The sequence below is a fragment of the Tupaia chinensis genome, unplaced genomic scaffold (assembly GCF_000334495.1).
Source record: "Tupaia chinensis unplaced genomic scaffold, TupChi_1.0 Scaffold139331_1, whole genome shotgun sequence".
Lineage (NCBI taxonomy): Eukaryota > Metazoa > Chordata > Mammalia > Scandentia > Tupaiidae > Tupaia > Tupaia belangeri.
The window spans coordinates 441,303-461,250 of NW_006199220.1; positions in this window are offsets into that span (position 1 = coordinate 441,303).

Genomic DNA, 19,948 nt, shown 5'->3' on the forward strand with positions numbered 1-19,948 from the left:
TCCTGGTTATGGAGCTCTGGGGGTTGGTTTACCTCCTCCCAGACCTGAAATGTATTCTCTTTTCCTCATAAATCTTGAGAAAAATATATACTTCAGCACAAAATACACTCATCATGAAATTATTCTGTATCAGTGTTATTATCGTAAATGTATTATTTTTACGTATTTTTCAAATCAGTTCAAATTTGTTTTCAGTTTACGTTTTTGTCTTGAGGGCCAGCTCCCACAGCTCCTGTCTTTGAGTTATTCCTTGTCTTACGAGAACCACAGAAACAGAAGTAAAGAAGAATGTACCAAGACAGAGGAGAAAATAAAGAGTAAAAATAACTCGAAGGACATAATATTTTGAAGTAAAAAGTATAGAATCTAATAGGAATTTAGAGTATCTCCTCTTTCATATAATCTTTTTACACAGAATATCAACTCTACTTTTTTTTTAATGTTAAGCGGAGAGAAAATGTACCAGTCAATTAATTCTGGATAACAAAGAGGTCACCCAAATAAAACAGCTTTCTAAAAAATAGCATTGCCTCTTGGAAAATTTAATTTCCTGATGAGTCTTCTAAATCTCTGGTAGATTAATCTATTTTATTCCTCTGATTCATAGGTATGGTTTATTTCAACATTAATTAATTGATTTATTCATTCAAATATTTATCAACTACCTAGTATGTATTTGGCACTGTTAAAAATTCTCACTGTTAAAGGGGATTCTTTAACAGTAGGGATATAAGAGTAAACAGAGAAAATATATATATTTTTGCCTGATTTCTAGTGTGAAAGGATAGATACAGGTAAGTTAACTATCTAGTGAGTCAGGTAGTGGTAAGTGGTATGAAAAATAATAAGACAGGAAAGGGGCATAGAGAGTGTGGGTGGTAACTCTCATTTTTAGACAGAGTGGTCAACACAGATTTTAATGTGCCAAGGGGAAATGTCACGTGGTCATCAGATGGACTGGTATTTCTCCCGGAGGTCGGGCCAAGCGCTGAGCCCTGAGGTAGGAGCGTAATGGGATTTTTGAGGAAGAGAGAATGCCAGTACTCAGGAGGCCAGTGCATTTTAAGAGACACCGTCAACTGAGAAGCGAATTTTGAAGCGAAGATTTAGAAAAGCGCTCTTTTAAAACCAAAATACCTCTGCTGTATTTAGAGTTTGCGTGTGTTTTTAAACCAACTACATTTATCATAGTATGCCACATTTTTGTTGGTTCGAGGCTAAGGTTTCTTCACACACAACGTCGGAGTTCTCCGGACTCAGTTAAGGCCAGTAGCTGCTATGTGCAATAGCAGGCGACATGCTGCTTTTCATTATTTTTGCTGTGTCTGTGCCTCCATAGCGCTGGCAATATAGTTTGGATTTACATTAAAGAATTCTTGGATTTTGTCCTGCATTTTTATTTAGGTATACTTTTAGTTTCGTTTTCCTATTTAATTTAATTACATATTGCTGGAAGTTAAATAGCTTCAAAGGCAACAAGAAACTTTGATATCTAACCTTACAGATACCCTCCAGAATTCATGAATCAGTCACACCAATTCTTCCTAGCTTTGAAAAGCCTACCATGGATTCAGAAATATTTGGTTACATTTGCCCAAATCTGCAGTGCCTGCCAGTTCACAACCCACTTCTCTGTCTCGCAGCTAAAGTATTTCTTTTGACATTGATTGGGAGGTGCATCCCTCTTAGAAAAAACTCAAAAACGTGATGGAAAAATATATTTAATCTCAGAACCCTTTTTTGCATGATCACAGAGGATCAGTGTTTTGTGGAACGCACTGCAAGAAACACTGCACATGTCAGTTAATTTACCACAAAAGTGTTGCTAACTAACGCCCAGATATGTGGTTTTAGTGTAAAACATAAGCAATACAGAGATGTGCATGGGACAAGCATAAAAGTTCCTCCACTCTTAACTCCTTTTCCTAGGCAGCCTCTGTCAATGGCTGTGCCCCATGGAGCTCCTGTCTATGAATTTACACAACAATACATAGGAAACAGTCTTCAATAAGTTTATGGAAAAAGATATTAAGAAAAAACTATATACATGAATTTTGGCGCTAGCAGGTAGTGTAGTGGTTAAGGTTCGGGACTCCCACAGAGTAAGTCAACTGTGGTTCGAGTCCCAGACCTAGCAGCTTGAAACTCATGCTGGGCACATGTGCATGTGTGCTCAAAATCCCAAGAGGAGAATGGAGGAGAGGGGATTGTGGCATCATCCCCCGGGGGGTGATGTCTTACTTTCTATCTTTCAGTTTCTCTCTGTCTCCCTGGCAAGCTCACATGTGTTCTATAGCAAAATCTGTCAAAAAAAAAATATGGATTTCAAAGTTTTGCATCAAAATAAATTTGCACCCTCATTCAATTTTCCACATATTTTAGAAGTTCCTTTATATGTGTTTATATATTTGACCCTTTAACAACTGAACTCCTGCATAATTAAAAATCTGAGCATAATTTTAAGCTCCTAAAACTTGATAGCCTGCTGTTACAGAAGATATAAACTGTCAATTAATATATATATTATATATGCATCACATACTATATTCTTGGAATTAAAAGCTAGGACTAGACTTAGTGCTTAATGGTTAAGGGAGCTGAATTCCACATGGTTCAAACCCCAGCTCAAGCAGTTTGAAAACATGCCGAACATTTGTTATTCAGAAAATCATAAGGAAAATATATTTGTAGTACTATACTGTATTTTCAAATGTATTCATTGAAAACAATTCACATATAGGTGGACCCATGCGATTCAAACTCATCTTCAATGATCAGCTGTATTCTCTGCATATTACACATATCTACATACACAGGCAGATATATGCTGAGATATAAATGTAGGACCAGCCCATGGTGTGCTTGTTAAAGTAGGTTGTTACATGATTTGAGTCTCATACCCGGTAGCTTGCGAAACATGCCGGGCACATGTGCATACATGCCTAAAATCCCGAAAGAAAGAGAAATAGAGGAGAAGGGATTGTGGTGTAACCATTTCCTGTGGGGAGGGATATCTCATTTTTCCTTTCTCCCTCTCTCTGTCTCTCTCTGGCAAGTGCTCACATTCTTTGGCAAAATTTAAAATGGATATAAAGAAATATAAAAATATAATTAATATAAAATATTAATTGAAAACATAAATATCTACATTGCTTATGAATACTTCTGTTCATATGTTTCAGAAGTCTTTCCACATTGCTGCATATTAATGTATCGGATTTATTAGTAACACATAATAAATATGAATTTATCGAATGTGAATATACCACACATTTTAAAATTGTATATGTTAAACAATACACCAGCAGGTGACAGAGAGTTTAAGGTGCTGGATTCCCACATGGCTGACTACAGTTCAAGTCCTAGACCTAGTGGTTTGAAAATCATGCTGGGCGTGTGTGTGTGTGCCCAAAATTCTAAAAGGAGAATGGAGGAGAAGGTATTTCTTCAAGGCCATCCCATGGAGGCTGATTTCCCAGTTTCCCTGTTTATCTCTCTCCAGTGAATGCACATGCCCTATGGCAAAAACCTAAAATAAAGAATAAAAAACGAACACATTGAGCGGGGTGGTCTTATAGGCAACATCCCGACAATGTCTTGTAGTTACATCTTTTACCTACATAACTGTGTAATGTAATATAAAATACCTAGAAGCAGACTTGTTACTGAAAGCACACGCGCATTTGAGACCTCATAAACACTGCTAGATGGTGTCCGCCAGACCCGGTGGGCTACATTCACACTGACGAGGAATGACAAGGCCAGTTCCTCTGCCTCCCCGCATTTACCCCTCAGTATTTCCTTTTCTTTTTTGGCTAAATTGACAGGGGAAAAGTTCTCAATTTTTATATGTATTTGCAATCTCTAATTACCTGGTACATCGAGTACCTTTTCATGTTTTCCGTAATTATCTTGGTCGTATTTCTTTGCCAGTTTTTCTTTTAGGTAGCTTTTATGTTTAAAATTGATTTATGAGAGTACTTTTTCACAGAAATTTTTCTTTTAAATAGTGTATAGATACTTCACCCAAACTACCACTTTCTTTCAACTTAGATATTTCTTTCTAAAGGAAGAGTTTATTTATAAAGTAAAAAATTGATAATTTTTCTTTCCTATAGTAAAGGATTTGTGTCTGATTTGTGTTTTTAATTACACAAAGATTATTATTTTTTTTTTTTTGGAGAGATTTTTGCTATAGGGCACACATGCTCACCAGACAGACAGAAAGACAGAGAGATAGAATGTGAGAAATCATCCCCCAGGGGGGATGGCCACACTGCAATCCCTTCTCCTCCATTCTCCTCTCGGGATCTTGGGCACACACGCACACGCACCCAGCATGAATTTTAAGCCACCAGGTCTGGGACTCGAACTGCGGTTGACTACATGGGAGTCCAGTGACATAGCCATTATGCTAACTGCTGGTCCCTACAAAGATTAATTTAAAATTAGTTTTCTTTGTTCATGACAGAATGAGTGTGTGTGAGAGAAGGAGAGAGAAGTGCCCCCTACTAGGATCTGGTCACACTGCAGCCCCTTCCTCAGGTCCTCCAGCCCTTCAGGTCTGGGGCATTTGTGCACCTGCATGGCATGTGTCAGGCTGACTGGGCTGGGATTTGAATGGTGGTTTTCATGACAAATACAGCTTTCCTGAAACAGCATGTTATTATTGCACCATGGAGCGGGCCCTCACAAATAAATTAATTTTTATGCACTATGTACAGCAGATTGTATTAGCTAGGGATCTTTACTGCTGAGGCAATTAGATTTAAAAAACTGGAATCCAACAGAATGGAACTTCTGCTCAAAGGATAACCCCAGGCAGTGGAGGTCATGGAGACTAGGGTGGGCAACTCATCTTCCCAGAGTGATTCGGGACAACTGCGGCTTGAGGTTTTCCATTTGTGATTTGCAAGGTCTGTCTGAGGGACATTTTTATCACTCTTGGAATGAGGGGAAAGATAAGGCAAACAGTGAGTTCTTCTGAGCAGTCTCTGCACCCAGTGTGTATTTCTTGTCACGTGGCAAGTATCAGCCAATCAGCCACAGGCTCATCTGCATTTTCAGAAGAGATGGAATTACCAAACAGCTGTATCCGTTACCCCGAAATGCAGATTTATTTTGCTTCTGTAAACGCATATGCCATTTTCCTGTGACCCTTTCTTGAGTAGGTCAGTGTTAGGATTTGAATGCATTCCTCTAAAATCCATGTAGTGAGACTTTGTTCCTACCAGGATGGACCAAGAGCATGGGAACTTAACAGCGTTGAGAGATGGTCTTGAGGAAGTGACTAGGCATCAGGGATGGACCACGTGGTTGACACACATGCACAGCTTCATCAGGAGGCATGGACATGCTTGTGCTGTCTCACCATGAGGTGTTTCCCAGCATGCTGTCCACCAGCAAGTTCTCACTCGTGTGGGCTCTGGCCCCCAGACCTCCAACTGTGAGGTGACACACCTCTATACTTTGAAATCCCCAGACTCAGGTATTTCTGTTATCAGCAACAGGGACTGAAACAGACACATTTTGACTTGAAATATCACCTTTAGCAGAAATGACATTGACATATAGACATGATCTATTAAGAACTCTCCTTCTGCCAAACAATTTGTTTATTCTCGCATGAATTCCATGGGGTTTTATTTTATGCACATGATTGCAGTAGAACCTCTTTATTAGTTTTCTCTAAACATTTTTAATTACTTAGAGACATTCTTTTCAATCACTTTTTTAAACTATCATGTTTCATCAAAAATTATTTTGTTTTGATTGAGAGGTCTTTGAACTTATAAACTAATTTTGTGTAAAATAATTTTAAGGTAGTAAAACTCTCCAGGCAGAAGCACAAAATGTCTATTATTCAGATTTGGTCTTGTGTCTTTTACTAATGTTTTAGAATTTTCTCCTTATAGGTCTTTCACATTTCTTGTTGGGTTAAATCTTAGACATTCTGTGGATATTTATGCTATAATAAAAAAGTCATTTATTTCATTTTATTCTCTCATTGTTTCTGAGTATACTATTGATTTTGATTTGCCTTCTATCCACCAATTTATTAAACAATTTAATTTATTCTAACAGTTTTTGAATTGATCCTTTTATTATTTACATGGACATCCAAACCATTAATAAATACGAAACAGTTTCGTAGCTTCTCTGTTTCCCAGTCTGTTTGATTGAGGAGGCCTTCCAGAAAGCATACTGAGATCATCATATGTCTCTTTGTCTCACCTTGTACCATATTTAGTTGTTAGTTGTTTTCTCATGAAGAATTAGGTTTGCTATGTGCTTCTAAAAGAGATTCTTTTTTAGAGTCAAGAATACCCTTTTAGTATTTCACTCCTCTGTGTTTAATCAGGAAAAGAGATAGAGTATTAAATAATGTTTTGAGATAATCATATACTCCTCCCGAATAGGCACTTCCTTATACATTTGGAATAAAGCTTACTTGGTAATAAACTGCTACACATAATTTGAAAAAGGTTTGTTCAGAATTTCCTACTTTTCTTTTTCTGTGTTTTCTACCTTTTTTAGTACCAAGGTGAGGCTAACTTTGAAGTATAATTTTGGAAATATTTTGTTCTTTTCTGTGCCATAGAAAAAAATTCATTCAAGTTAAAATTAAAGTTCATATAACTTTTCCCATGGAACTGCTTGGTCCAGGGGCCTTTTAAAAGCAAGATAAGCATTTAATTGACATTATAGTTCAACTTCTACAGATATTATCAGTTTATTTTTAATTAATTAATTTAGAGATTTTTTTATATAGGGGAGAGAGACAGAGAGTGAGAAATCACCTCCCCCACCCCCAGGGGATGTCCACACCAAAGTCCCTTCTTCTCCACTCTCTTCTCAGGATTTGGGGCATGCATGTACATGCGCCTGACATGAGATTCAGGTCACTGGGTCTGGGACTCAAACCGTGATCTGCCATGTGGGAGTCCAGCACTTTAACCACTACACTACTTGCTGATCCCAGTATATCATTTTCAGTCAATATACTCCTAGCAAATCAATTAATTCATATAGTTTACTTGTATATGTCTCTATGTCCAAATTTCCCTTTCAGTAAAGACATTAGTTGTAAGGATTCTGCCTTAGCTAACAATATCATTTTTAATTGATTACTTCTATAAAGACCCTTTCCAAATAATAGCACATTCTGGATACGGAGGATGTGTTGCAATGTAGCTTTCTTGGAGGAAATAATCTTTTTTTTTTTTTAAAGGATTTTTGTTGTAGAGTGTGTGCATTCATCAGAAAGAGAGACAGAAAGACAGAAAGCAAGAGCTCACTCCCCGGGGCATGGCCATGCCATAATTCCTTCTCCTCCAGTCTCCTTGTGGGGGATTTTGGACACACAAGCACAGATGGTTGGTGTGAGTTTTAAGCTGTTGGTTTCAAGACTTGAACCACAGCGGACTACATGGGAGTCGAGTGATGTAACCAGTTCGCCATCTGCTGATCCCATTGGAGGACATAATTTAAACCATCATGTCGATGGAGCCAGTCTTTACTCAGTAGATTCCACATGGTTTCCTCTTCCACAGAGTTTCCAATTTTAACAAATAGAAATTAAGGGGGCAGCAGTTGGTACAACGGTTAAGGGGCTGGATTCCCACGTAGTTGATACGGTTCATGTCTTGGACTCAGCAGCTTGAAACTCACGCTGGACGCATGTCCACATGTGTGTCCAAAATCCTGAGAGGAGAATGGAGAAGAAGGGATTGCAGCATCGGCATGGCATCTTCCCTGGGGTGTGATTTCTCGCTTTCTGTTTCTGCCTGTCTCTGTCTCTCTGGCAAGTGCGCGCACCTATAGCAAAAATCTCTCTCAAAAAAGAAAACAATGACAACAAAAATAGAAATAAAAGAACATCATTTAAAATGAATTTCAGATAAGGAAAAAATAGTTTTTCATATAGATATGACTTTAATAGTCATGGTGCATTTTTACACCAAAGTTTTGTTGTTACTTATTTTAAAGTCCAATATCTCTTTATGACTTTATTTTGTAAAATGCTTCCGGGTCTTTGCCATTCTTGGGGGTAAACTATCTTCCAGAACTCTCAGGGTGACTTTGTCTCCAAGGTCAACTCAAATGCCACCTGCTCTGAGGTTTTTCTGCTCTGTCCACCTGGAAGTAATTTCTCTCCTGTTTTTGGCAGAGCTCACCTCTCTCACCACTGACAGTGAAAAGATGCAGTCTGGGGGCCAGCTGCAGGACCTGATGGGTAAGGGAGCTGCGTCCCACGTGGCTGGCCACATTTTGAACCCTGGACATCACTGGCTTGAAAAACACGCCAGGCACTCATGTGTGTTTGTGTGTGTGTGTGTGTGTGTGTGTGTGTGTTCCAAATCCCAAAGGACAGGGTGTGATCTGCAAACCTGGAGGGTAGGATGGCTCCTTCCCTCCTCTGTTTCTGTTTCTCTGAAAGCCTGTGTACTCTGACAATTAGAAAAAAAGGAAAAGCTTCCGTTTTGTTTTAAACTGATTTATGTATGTTCTCATTTGCCGCACTGAGTAGTAATTATGTGAGGCAGGAGATGTTCAGGACTCAGCTTTGCATCCTGCCAGCATCCAGCCCAGCTCTTTGGGATAGCAGGAATTCCAGGAAAATGGCACAAACCTCGTTCTTATTCGATTTGGCTTGCCGAAGTGAGCAACAGCACCACTTAATAACCAGAAGAGATAGAAATCCATGCCAAAACGTCCCTCTAGAAGTGGGACTCGAATTCTTTAACAAAAAGGCCCCGTTTCCTAACGCACTCCTTCTCAGCAAACTGCTGCTTTGACCTGCACTAAAACTTCATCGCCAGGCTTTGGCTCCCCATTTCCCTGATTTATTATAAAGGATTAAAGTGCTCGCTGGTATTTACTTTCGATGATTTATGCCTGGATTATATTTACAGTCAGCGTGGAAGAAATATTAAAGGGTGTATTCCCACCCACATTTTTCAGGAGCAGCCTGGTGAGCGTGGACGGCAGGGAAGGGAAGCAGGGGACCCACACCCACTCTCAACAGCAAGGCTCCCATTCTGTGCTGACTGCAGAGAGTAATGTGCCTTCTTCCTTCTTCCATTTATTCGGACATGTCATTAGTCACTGGGAAAGCAAAGAAATTGAGCGTATGTGGGTGTAAACTGGGCACTGCCTTTAAGGCCTTCCCTACAATTGGTACCTTTACCCGTAAAACCCAGTGGGATTCCTTTAGAGCATATGCATCCATTGACAGCTCTAGAATCCTCCCTAAATTTTAATCAAAAGCCTTAAAATTAAGCAAATGCTATTCTCCCTAAATTGGTCAACTGATTTGTCAAGTGTAAGTAGACCTATGCCATACCTGACATCTGAAAAGAAAAGAAAAATAAACTTTTTTTTCTATGCATGAATAAACTTAGATAATACTGGGTTTAAAATGCTTCTTTTAGGGACCAGCAGTTAACGTAATGGCTATGTCGCTGGACTCCCACGTAGTCCTGGACCTGGTGGCTTAAAACTCACGCCGGGCGTGTATGCGTGCCTGCTGAAGATCCCGAGAGGAGAACGGAGGAGAAGGGATTGCAGCATGGCCATCCCCCCTGGGGGGTGATTTCTCGCTTTCTGTCTCTCTGTCTCTCTGTGTCTGTCTGGCAAGCACATGCACCCTATAGCAAATCCTCCAAAAAAATGCTTCTTTTAGAAGAGAGTCATAGGCTTAATTTTTGTGCGTTTTATTTATCAATACTCTTTGGAAAATAAAATTGTGTTAGATTAGGTTTTATTCTACAAACTTACATGCTGGGGGTGAGGGTTACATCTGTATATGCAAATGTATCTGATAATTTATGCAGTGACAACTTCTTGTGTAGTAATTATTATCTCCTAAGTGTCATTTTGGCAAAGTTGTTTTCCCGCAAAAAATGAGGTGTGAGGTATGCCAATTAATGTGTTAACTGGGCTGTCAGAGTTCACTTCAGGAAGGGCTTTGGTGATGCGTAGAGTAAGGAATTCCGCCTAGGAATACCAGTTCTCATTGTAGGAGTCACTGGGGCCTGAGGATCTGAAAGCAGGAACAGAGCCTCCGAGGTCACTAGCAGGCACTCTGCACCTAGCGAGAGCCCATTGCTAGATCGGAATTGCCAGGAAGAGCTGGAAGGGAGATTACCCTAAGGCTGCTTGTTCCTTTTGCTCTGTCTCCGAGTCACTGTCGGTTGAAGGAAGGCAAGCTGCAATCTACTGGCCCCTTGGCCTCTCTCCCTCTGGTGTGGAATCCCGGAGCCTTTCAAGGGTGGTGGAGGCTGCTCTGCCTCTGACTGGCAAGTCATACTTTCTTCTGTGGAAGAAAATTTTAACAAGGAAATACACAGGGAAGGAGATCGTGGGGGTTTAGATCCAACTTAGGTAAATTGACCTAAATAAATAAAACCTGCATGGTGGAATTTGGAATATTTTCCTAAGTTCCCATCAGAAAAGTGTACTTTTCACCTCGTGTCCTACATGTAGACCGAGGTCTCCACTAGTGCTATGTGACCTTGAGTTAGTGGCTTAATACTCCAGATTCAGTTTTCTTATTTGCCTTAGGGTTTTCTCAATTGTAAGTTTTGTGGAGAAGTGTGGCACCTTAAACCCATTCCTTCTAGTATCATACACTAAAATTGTCCATTGCCCTCACCCACCACGCCACCTGCCAACCTCTCAAACAAACTTTTGTAATTCTATTTCTTGGGATTATTATTTGGATTAAATAAAGCTCTTAGCCCAAAGTCTGTAAGACATTCAATGGTCAGTAGAAAGTCCTCTACTGTCACTGTCACATGCACCAGCATCACCGGGTGAATTCATGGACCAGGAGCACTCCTGAAGAGCAGATGTGGGTAAGAGTCCACGGTTTCTAAAAGCAAAGGATGAATTTTTAGGAAGGCACAGGGTGCAAGGTAGCCATGGCTGAGCAGGTCTGGGATCATGCTTTTCTTTATCTTTCTCCTCTCCCTCAGTAGCTTTCTGCAGATTAAGTTGGGAAAACCAAAATAGAAACAAACAGAAGCTTACAGAGCTGTTACTCCAAAGGAAGAGTCATGGCAGGGCCGCTCTAGCAGAGTGGTGGAAGCCAAAAAGGCTCTTTCCCACTAGGCTCTGGTGATAAGTGGGTATGGTGGGAGAACTCATTCAAGTCAGGTGGAATTTTTCCCTCTGGACTTCTATAGAACAAACTACCAGAATACCTCCCCATTTTGCTTCTCTGAAGCATAAATATGGCTGGCAGCTCGAAGTTCTCAGAATAATTATTATGTAGACTTACATTTTAAAGAAGTTTCAGATGCTCAGGAGGGGAATCTCTGATACCTAAAGTGAAGTTGGGGAGTGGTGGTGGCCACTTCAACTCATGTCAGTCCCTGGACAGGGATATGTACACTCTGCAAATAGATGTAGGAGCGAATGGATGAATGAATGAATGACAGAATCTCAACTCACCCACCATTACCCTAATAAGGGTGCTTTTTCTGAGTACTTCTAGAAACAACTGTCATTTACCTAGCTCACTAAGAGTGTCTGGGAATAACTGAGTCACATTTTGGAAGAGTAGAGACCCATTACATGTCTCTATGTATACAAGGAGACTTCAAATGTTCATAGAAAGATTAAAATACAAGCTTATTTTGGTGCAAAAAATGTTTGAAATCTATGTATAGCTTTTTTCATACTGCATGCTTTAATCAACTTTTGGAGACTCCTTGTATGTGTCTTTAAAACAAAATGCCCACAAAGAAAAAGGGCTAAAGGTTAATGATTGTCTTCCCTTGACTAAAGAAAGGAGTTATTTTTTGTTTTCTTGGCTGAGTGGTCTCCCATTCTGAACCAGGGTCTTTGTGTTACTTGAGCTTTCTTTGGTCATAGAAATAGTGACGGGATTACTGAAAGTGAAAAAAGATAGCACCTGGGGTGTGGCTCTTGCTCTAAGGGCACCGAATTTATGACACTGTTGCTGTGACCCAGACTGAGTCAAGCAGGGATGAAACAAGTAACTAGAGAGTGTCCGGGGGTTTGTACCATCAGTCTTTGACTCTGAAGTTTTTGAGTTCATTTCTTTCTTTATCATTACAAAATGTTGTGAGCTAACTTAAATAATATGTACTGTATTTTGTCAATTCTTAAATTAGTGTTTGTTCACATTTTCACATTTTGGAAACTAGAATGTGTCTCACAAGCAGTGGTATGTTTAAAGAGTCAGTTCCATTTCCCCGTGTTCAATGGGCTCATAAAATAATGCTATGTCTTGTCATTGAGCCTGTTCTATTTGATGAGATATGATGTGAAGAACATAACTCAGCATTTCCAATGCTCTTCTCATGTGACCTTCTTCTTCATGCATTCGTTAAATAAGCATCTACTTAACCAATGGCTGGGCAGGCTCTGTCTGTACATGTTGCTGGGATTAAAGATGAAGCAAGCCCCATCTTCAATGAGCTCCCTGCTGATCATGACAGACTTGCACACAAGAGAAAAGTGAAAGATCGTGAGGACATGAAATCAGGCCGTGAGGATGAGGTCAAATACACATGTACAAGAACTAGTAAAGAGAAGTCATTGCAGAGGGGCTGATCACTTTGCTTTAGGCACAAGTTCGGTAATAGTGTACGTTCCCAAAACAGGGAATGCAAGAGGAGGGCAGGTTTTGTTAGAAAACAAATGAAATTTTGATATCAAGCAAACATCCAGAAATTAAAATGAGGAACTAGACCTATAGGAACAGTCCTGGGGTCGTCACATAGCTGTGTGAACTGTGGAAATGGAGTTGGCAACGGAGTTACAGATATTAACTAAAGTGCTCAGGGTAAATATGTCTGTGGAGTAAGAAAAAGTCCAGAGTAGACATTCTGGGTACGTCAGCACAGGAATGATCAGAGAAGGAGGTAACTGGGAGGGAGCACTCTCTGGGGAGCTCTGAAGAAAGTTATAGAAGTAAACATTGCTCCAGAAAGATCAGGATCACATGAGATGTGTGCACAGTTTATTGGAGGTGGAGATTCAGAAGACAAATGATAATGTCATCATCAAGAGCATTCTGTGGCGTGATATTTAATAGCACTTACTAGGTTTTCATTAAGCAATGATGGAGAAATGATTATGTGAAAAATAGATTTCATCTGTTGCAAGCTGCTGAGGAAGACTTTATTTTATGCTTCATGCACTGTGTCTTGCATCATATCTTGGGAAACTAATTCCCTCAAGATTTTAGTGCAAGGGAAATTTCTGTCATCTATAGAACTATTGCATTTCCTTTAATTAGGCAGTGGGAATATGTGACCCATTATTTCACTTTTTATTTTGGCTGTCAGGAAGGTCAGAGCTAAAGGCAACACTCAATCACTGTCTCACCCTGATTCTACGTAGAGTTAATTTTATGCCTTTTGCTGTCTTCTGATCTCTTTTTCCTTTTATCCTGCATTGTCATATGTGTTTATTAAAAGCAATTATAAATATATTTTAGAATGAAGAGATATATAAATTATAGATGAATGAAAATAAATAATAACACAACCATTGTGGTTTATTTTAGAATTCATTTGATTTTTCTACCGAAGTAAGGTCTAGGGCTGAGGTAGTAGTTAATATTAATGTGTAGAAATGAAGGCTTGCATTGTTGGTCTCCCTTGCATGATCTGTGACAGCAGCTCTTTATTCAAACTATTTTAAGAGTCGAGCTCATATCATTAATGATTCAGGTGCACTAATCAAATAATAAACTGCAAATCCACATTGATTTCCATCTCTATTCAGGACACTAGGGAAAATAATCAGTGTTTGCTGAAGGAATGAGGAAAATTGGAGAGGAAATAAATGTTATTTTTAAAGCCCCTTCGGAATATATTACATAGGAAAATTTGACAGCTATTTTAAAGGTAATTGACAACCTCTCTGAAAAAATTCTCAAATTCTTCATAACTGATGACAATTATGCCATAACATATTTAGAACTTTTAGTATAAAAATAGTATGTTTCTTAATTGTTTTGGGAATGTTACTTAAGCTTATCCTACTGATGATTAGCAAAAAGTAGAGTAGCTTCATTTCTTGTAGGGCTTTTACAGTATGTGACCCACATGTTGGTGATCAGTTTTCAATGGCACTGTTAATGACTGATAAAACTGACAGGGACAAAGGATGCCCTAATAATTATAAATGGCAGCATAGTTTTTAAAAATATACAAAATGTCAGGCATTGCAAAAACAATTTTATATGCATTGTATTACATTCTCATACCAGAATGATTGTTGCTTCTGTTTTTCAAATGAGCAAACTGAGGCTTAGATAGGCCATCTAGTCCCAAGTGACAGAGTTAAGATTTAAATCTAAAATTTTATTATTATTATTATTATCATTAATGTTTTTAGAGATTTTTGCTATAGGGTGCATGTGCTCACTGGAAAGACAAAGAGAGCTAGAAAGGCAGAAAGTTCCATTTTCCTCTTGGGACCTTGGGCATGAACTCTCTCACGGCTGGCATGAGTTTCAAGCTGCTGCGTCCAGAACTGGAGCCGTGGTGGGCCACATAATAGTGACGATGTTCTGTTGACCCGGAAGCCATCCTGATACCCTCCTCTCTCTCTCTTAAGTCACTTCCAAATGCAGTTATCCTTTAAGGGTTGTCTATTACCGTTTTTAAATATTTATTAAATTCATTTTATAATCTTTATTAAAATGTATTCTTAGTTCAGTGTATCTTCATTTCATTCCTATTACAAAAGACTCACATTGAAGATTTTCAACATGAGAGAATAAGGAGGTTACCATATTCTTTTCTCAAAAAGCAACTATAAAGCGGTAGAAATTTATTTAAAAATCATTTCGGGGATCTGGAAATTGGCTAATAATGAAAGACAAACTCGGAAGCCCTTATTACGGACAAGTTGCTGACCTTCAGATAAAGCGAATGGAATGGGGATCCTGGGTTGTCTTCTCAGTAGCTATATCCATTTAGGAAACAAATCACAAAATGACACGCTGTAAATTAGCCATACCAATAATTAAATAAAACATCAATGGCTTAAGCACCCAAATCCCATGCAGCCATTTTTAGATTGAAACAGGAAGATTAAGATGTAACTGTAAGGTTGGCTGTTCCTGTAGCACAGAGGTTCAGGGATCCTATCCCACCTGGCTGGCCATGGTTCAAATCTCATCCCCGGTTGTGAGAAAAAATACGGTGTGCTCCAAACCATAAGGGGATGGAAATGGAAGGAAAAGGATTGAAGAGAACACCACACCCATGTGTTTTCATTCTCTCTCTCTCTGGTGAGTGCATTTGTCCCTTGGCAATAAAAAAATAAATAAATAAATAAATAAAAGGTATATCTAGCTGCTTGCTTTTACTCATTGAGTGGAAATTGGGATGAAGTGAGAATATATATATTTCTTTGTAGAGGTTTTTGCCTTAGGGTGCGTACACTAGATGAAAGAGAGAGACAGAGACAGAGAAAGTGAACATGGAAGTGAGAAATCACCCTCCCCCTGTCCCCCGGGAGAATGGTGATGCTGCAATCCCTTCTCCTCCATTCTCCTCCTGGGATCTTGGGCACACATGTGTGTGCCTGGCCTGAGTCTGAAGTCACTGGGTCTGAGACTCGAACCGGTCTGTCATGTGGAAGTCCAGAGGCAAAACCATTACTCTATCTGCCGGGTCCATGCTACTTTTTCTTTAAAAAAAGGGGGGGGTGGGAACCAGCAGTTAGCGTAATGGCTATGTCGCTGGACTCCCACGAAGTCGACCGCGGTTCGCGTCCTGGACCCAGTTGCTTAAAACTCATGCCGGGCGCGTGTGTGTGCGTGCCCAAGATCCCAAGAGGAGAATGGTGGAGAAGGGATTGCGGCATGACCATCCCCTCTGGGGGGTGATTTCTCACTTTCTGTCTCTATGTCTATGTCTGTCTGGCGAGTGCACACACCCTATAGCAAAAATCTCTCCAAAAAAAAAAAGGGGGGGGGACAAAATAGATACAGAGGGTGAACCTAATTATAATCTTGATTTAATTTTCAAAAAAAGTATTTAGCCAGAGAGTGTGTGCACTTGAGAGAGAGAGTAAAAGATGGAGGACCCACTCCTAATGGAGCGTGAGCATGCCACAATCCTTTCCCCTCCATTTCTCCATTCTGTCCGGATTTGGGGCACACACATGTTCCTGGTGTGTTTCTCAAGCCATCAGGGCTGGGATTTGAACTGCTGCCAGCCCTGTCGAATCCGCTCCTTATGCACAGGACTCACCCTGTGTGCCGCGGCTTGGGCACATTCGTCCTTTCTTCAAAGCACATTGTTACCATGGGCCTGTGCAAAGCCCCGCGCATTTAATTACACAGTTATTTTATCCCCACTACTCACTTTTTCCTTGAAAAGTAACCATGTCTACTGGATTTGATGTCTTTGAGTTTTATCTTGGTAAAACACATGACTTTTGTGTGCATTTGTTTTCAATTTGCACATGTGGTTTTGTTAAAAAATACTTCATTCTATTTGTTATTTTCACTTTGCACTAGGTTTAATAGCTCTCCACAGTGCTGGGTTTAGATCTAGTTTGTGGTTTCTAGAAATTGGATAGTGCACTAAGGTATACACCCAACAAATTTTATTTATCTTTTCTCCACTGCCTAGCAATAGCAGGGCTACTTATCCTGCTATGGAAATGTCATTTATTTGCACCCAAAATAATGGCTCTTGGGAGAGTACAGCAGGAAGCCCATCACACATGTGGGCCAGACAGACCTGGCTCTGTGGGCCTATTTGGTTTCCTCCTGTGGATATGTCACAGCTCCAACTTGGAAAGATGTATCTGGTTTCTATTTTTAGCTTTATTTCCATTAAATGAGGTATCTCAGTATATATTTTTCTTTTTATTCTCAAATGAAGAGTGTAGTGCATCATTCCTCCCTATACTTATTTTATTTTTTTAGGTTGATTTGTTTCTTCCATGAATGAGAGACACAGAGAAGGAGAGAAAGCACCTGAACAGGATCTCAACACCACAATCCATCTCCAGTCGCAGCTAGGCCAGGGTCAGGGACAGACATGTGCCTGGTGTTCTCAGAGAGATCTCTGGACATGAACCTGACACTCTCCTCTGTGGCTCGGCCTCAGAGAGCAGAGTGTTTTACCACTGAACCCCCATCTCCCCACCACACACTTACTTTGAGAGTTTTCCACTTCTGTTTTTCCTCCCATTGGGGGATGAACACATTCTTTGTTGCATTAAATGCCGGCTTTCATGTAAGTGTAACTGCAACACAATTTTTTAAAGAATATTTAAATTTTTTATTCATTATTATTATTACTTTTTACGTTGGTATAGGGTACCTGTGCTCACCAGAGAGAGACAGAGACAGTGAGAGGGAAAGTGAGAAATCACCTCCCAGGGTGGATGACCATACCACAGTCCTTTCTCCTACATTCTCCTCTCACCATTTTTGGCACACATGTGCAGGCACCTGGCATGAATTAGAATCCACCAGGTCCAGGACTCAAACTGTGGTCCAGGGACATAACCTCTACACCATCTGCTGGTCCCACCTCCCACACAATTTTTACAGGAAATTGGAACCATTCTTGTGTATTTCACAGGGATAAGTTAAAAAGTGATTTCATACCAAAATGACAGTACTCTTTATTAAAAATAGTTGATGCACTAGCAGCTTGAAAATCTCACCCAGCACATGTGAGTATGTGCCCAAAATTCCAACATAGACTAGAGGAGAAGAGATTGCAGCATGACCATCCTCCCCGGGGGACTAATATTTCACTTTCCCTTTCTCTGGCTCTTACTGTCTCACTCCAGGGAGGGCACACACCCTATGGCAAAATAAATAAATAAATAAATAAATAAATAAATGAAAAATAATACAGTATAGATGGAGTGAAAAAAGCAACCTACAGAATGAGAGAAAAATTTGGAAATTGAATATCTAATAAGAGATTAAAATTTAGAATACATAAAGAACTCCTACAACTCAATAATAAAACAAAATTAAACTGATTAAAAGTGGACCAGCAGGTGGCATGGTGGTTAAAGTGCTGGACTCCCACATGGCTGACTATAGTTTGAGTCCCAGACCTGGTGGCTTGCTTTCTTATTTTCTCTCCCTCTCTTTTTTATTGTCTCTCGCTAGTGCCCTACAGCAAATTAAAAAATAATGACAATAATTAGTAAAACTAAAATGAATTCTTTAAAAAAATATTCTGTTCAAAGTACCTGAATTCACATTTTTCCAAAACAAATACACAAATGGTCAAATAAAAAGATGCTCAGTGTCACTAATCAATACAGAAATGCAAATCAAAACTATGAGATACTGGGACCAGCAGTTAGTGTAATGGCTATGTCGCTGAACTCCCATATAGTTGACCGTGGTTTAAGTTCTGGACCCTGTGGCTTGAACTCATGCTGGGCGCATGTGCGTGCATGCCCAAGATCCAGAGAGGAGAATGGAGGAGGAGGGGTTATGGCATGGCAATCCCCCTGGGGGGTGATTTCTTGCTTTCTAGCTCTCTTTCTCTCTCTGTCTTTCTGGCAAGCGTATGCACCCTATAGCAAAAACCTCTCAAAAAAAAAGAAAAACAAACTATGAGATACTACTGCAGTCATATTCGGAGGGCTACTATTTAAAAACTATAACAACAAAACCCACAAATTTTGGTGAGACTGTGGAGAAGTTGGAACATTCATGTAATGCAGTGGAAATGTAAAACCATGCAGCTTCTGTGGAACATGGTATGACAATTCTCCAGAAAATTAAACATTGAATTACCCTTTGACCTAAATTCTACTTTTGCGTATATACCCAAATAATTGAAAGACGCATCTCAAAGAAATATTTGTACACTCATGTCCATAGCAACATAATTCTCAATAGACAAAAGTGGAAGTGACCCAAGTGTCCATCAGGGGATGAAAGAGTAAGCAAAATGTGAAACATATATACAATGGGATATTATTCAGCCTTAAAAAAGAGGAAATTCGAACACATGCTACAACATGAAAGAATCTTGAAGACATTACATTCAGTGAAATAAGGCAGTTATAAAAGGTCAAATATTGAATGATTTCACTTACGTGAGGTATCTAGATCAGTCGAACTCATAGAACAAGAAAGTGAAAGCATGGTTGTCAGGAGCTTCTGGGAGGAGAGAATGGGAGGGCAGGGCTTTCTTTGGAGAAGATGAAAGAGTTCCAGAGATGGATGAAGGTAATTATTGCGCAGCAATGTGCACTGACTTAATTTCTCATAACTATACACTAGCACTGGCTAAAAAAATGTAAATTTCATTTATGCACAATGTACCAACATTTTAAAAATGTAATGCAACTCACCTAAAGTTTGAATTTATAAAATAAGCCATCTGCTGTTACTTTTACATAAGCAGAGGTCTTAGACATGATATACTTTCATCATCATTTTTTTTATTATTTTAAATCAAGCATTTTATGGTGTCCAAATAAAATAAATCTAATAAATTTACATTGACCTAAACTTCATATTAATGGACTCTAATTTCTAGCACTGATATACTTTAATAATTTCATTTTTAAAAATAATTATTTAATTTTATTAATCATCTATATATTTTATTAATCATCTATATATAACCATCTATATATCTGCTACAGGGCACATGTGTTCACCAGAGAGAAAGTGAGGGAAAGTAAGAAAGCTGGCCTCCATGTTTAGGACTTGAACCATGGTAAGACATGTGGGAGTCCAGTGTCTTAACCACTATACCACCTGTTGGCCCAATAATTTCATTTTTAGCACCTTAGACTGTGCACCTAAGATAATCATGATAGGAACCAGCAATTAGCATCAGGGCTATGTCGCTGGACTCCCATGTAGTTGACCGTGGTTTGATTCCCAGACCCGGCAGCTTAAACTCACGCTGGGCGCATGTGTGTGCGTGCCCAAGAACCCGAGAGGAGAATG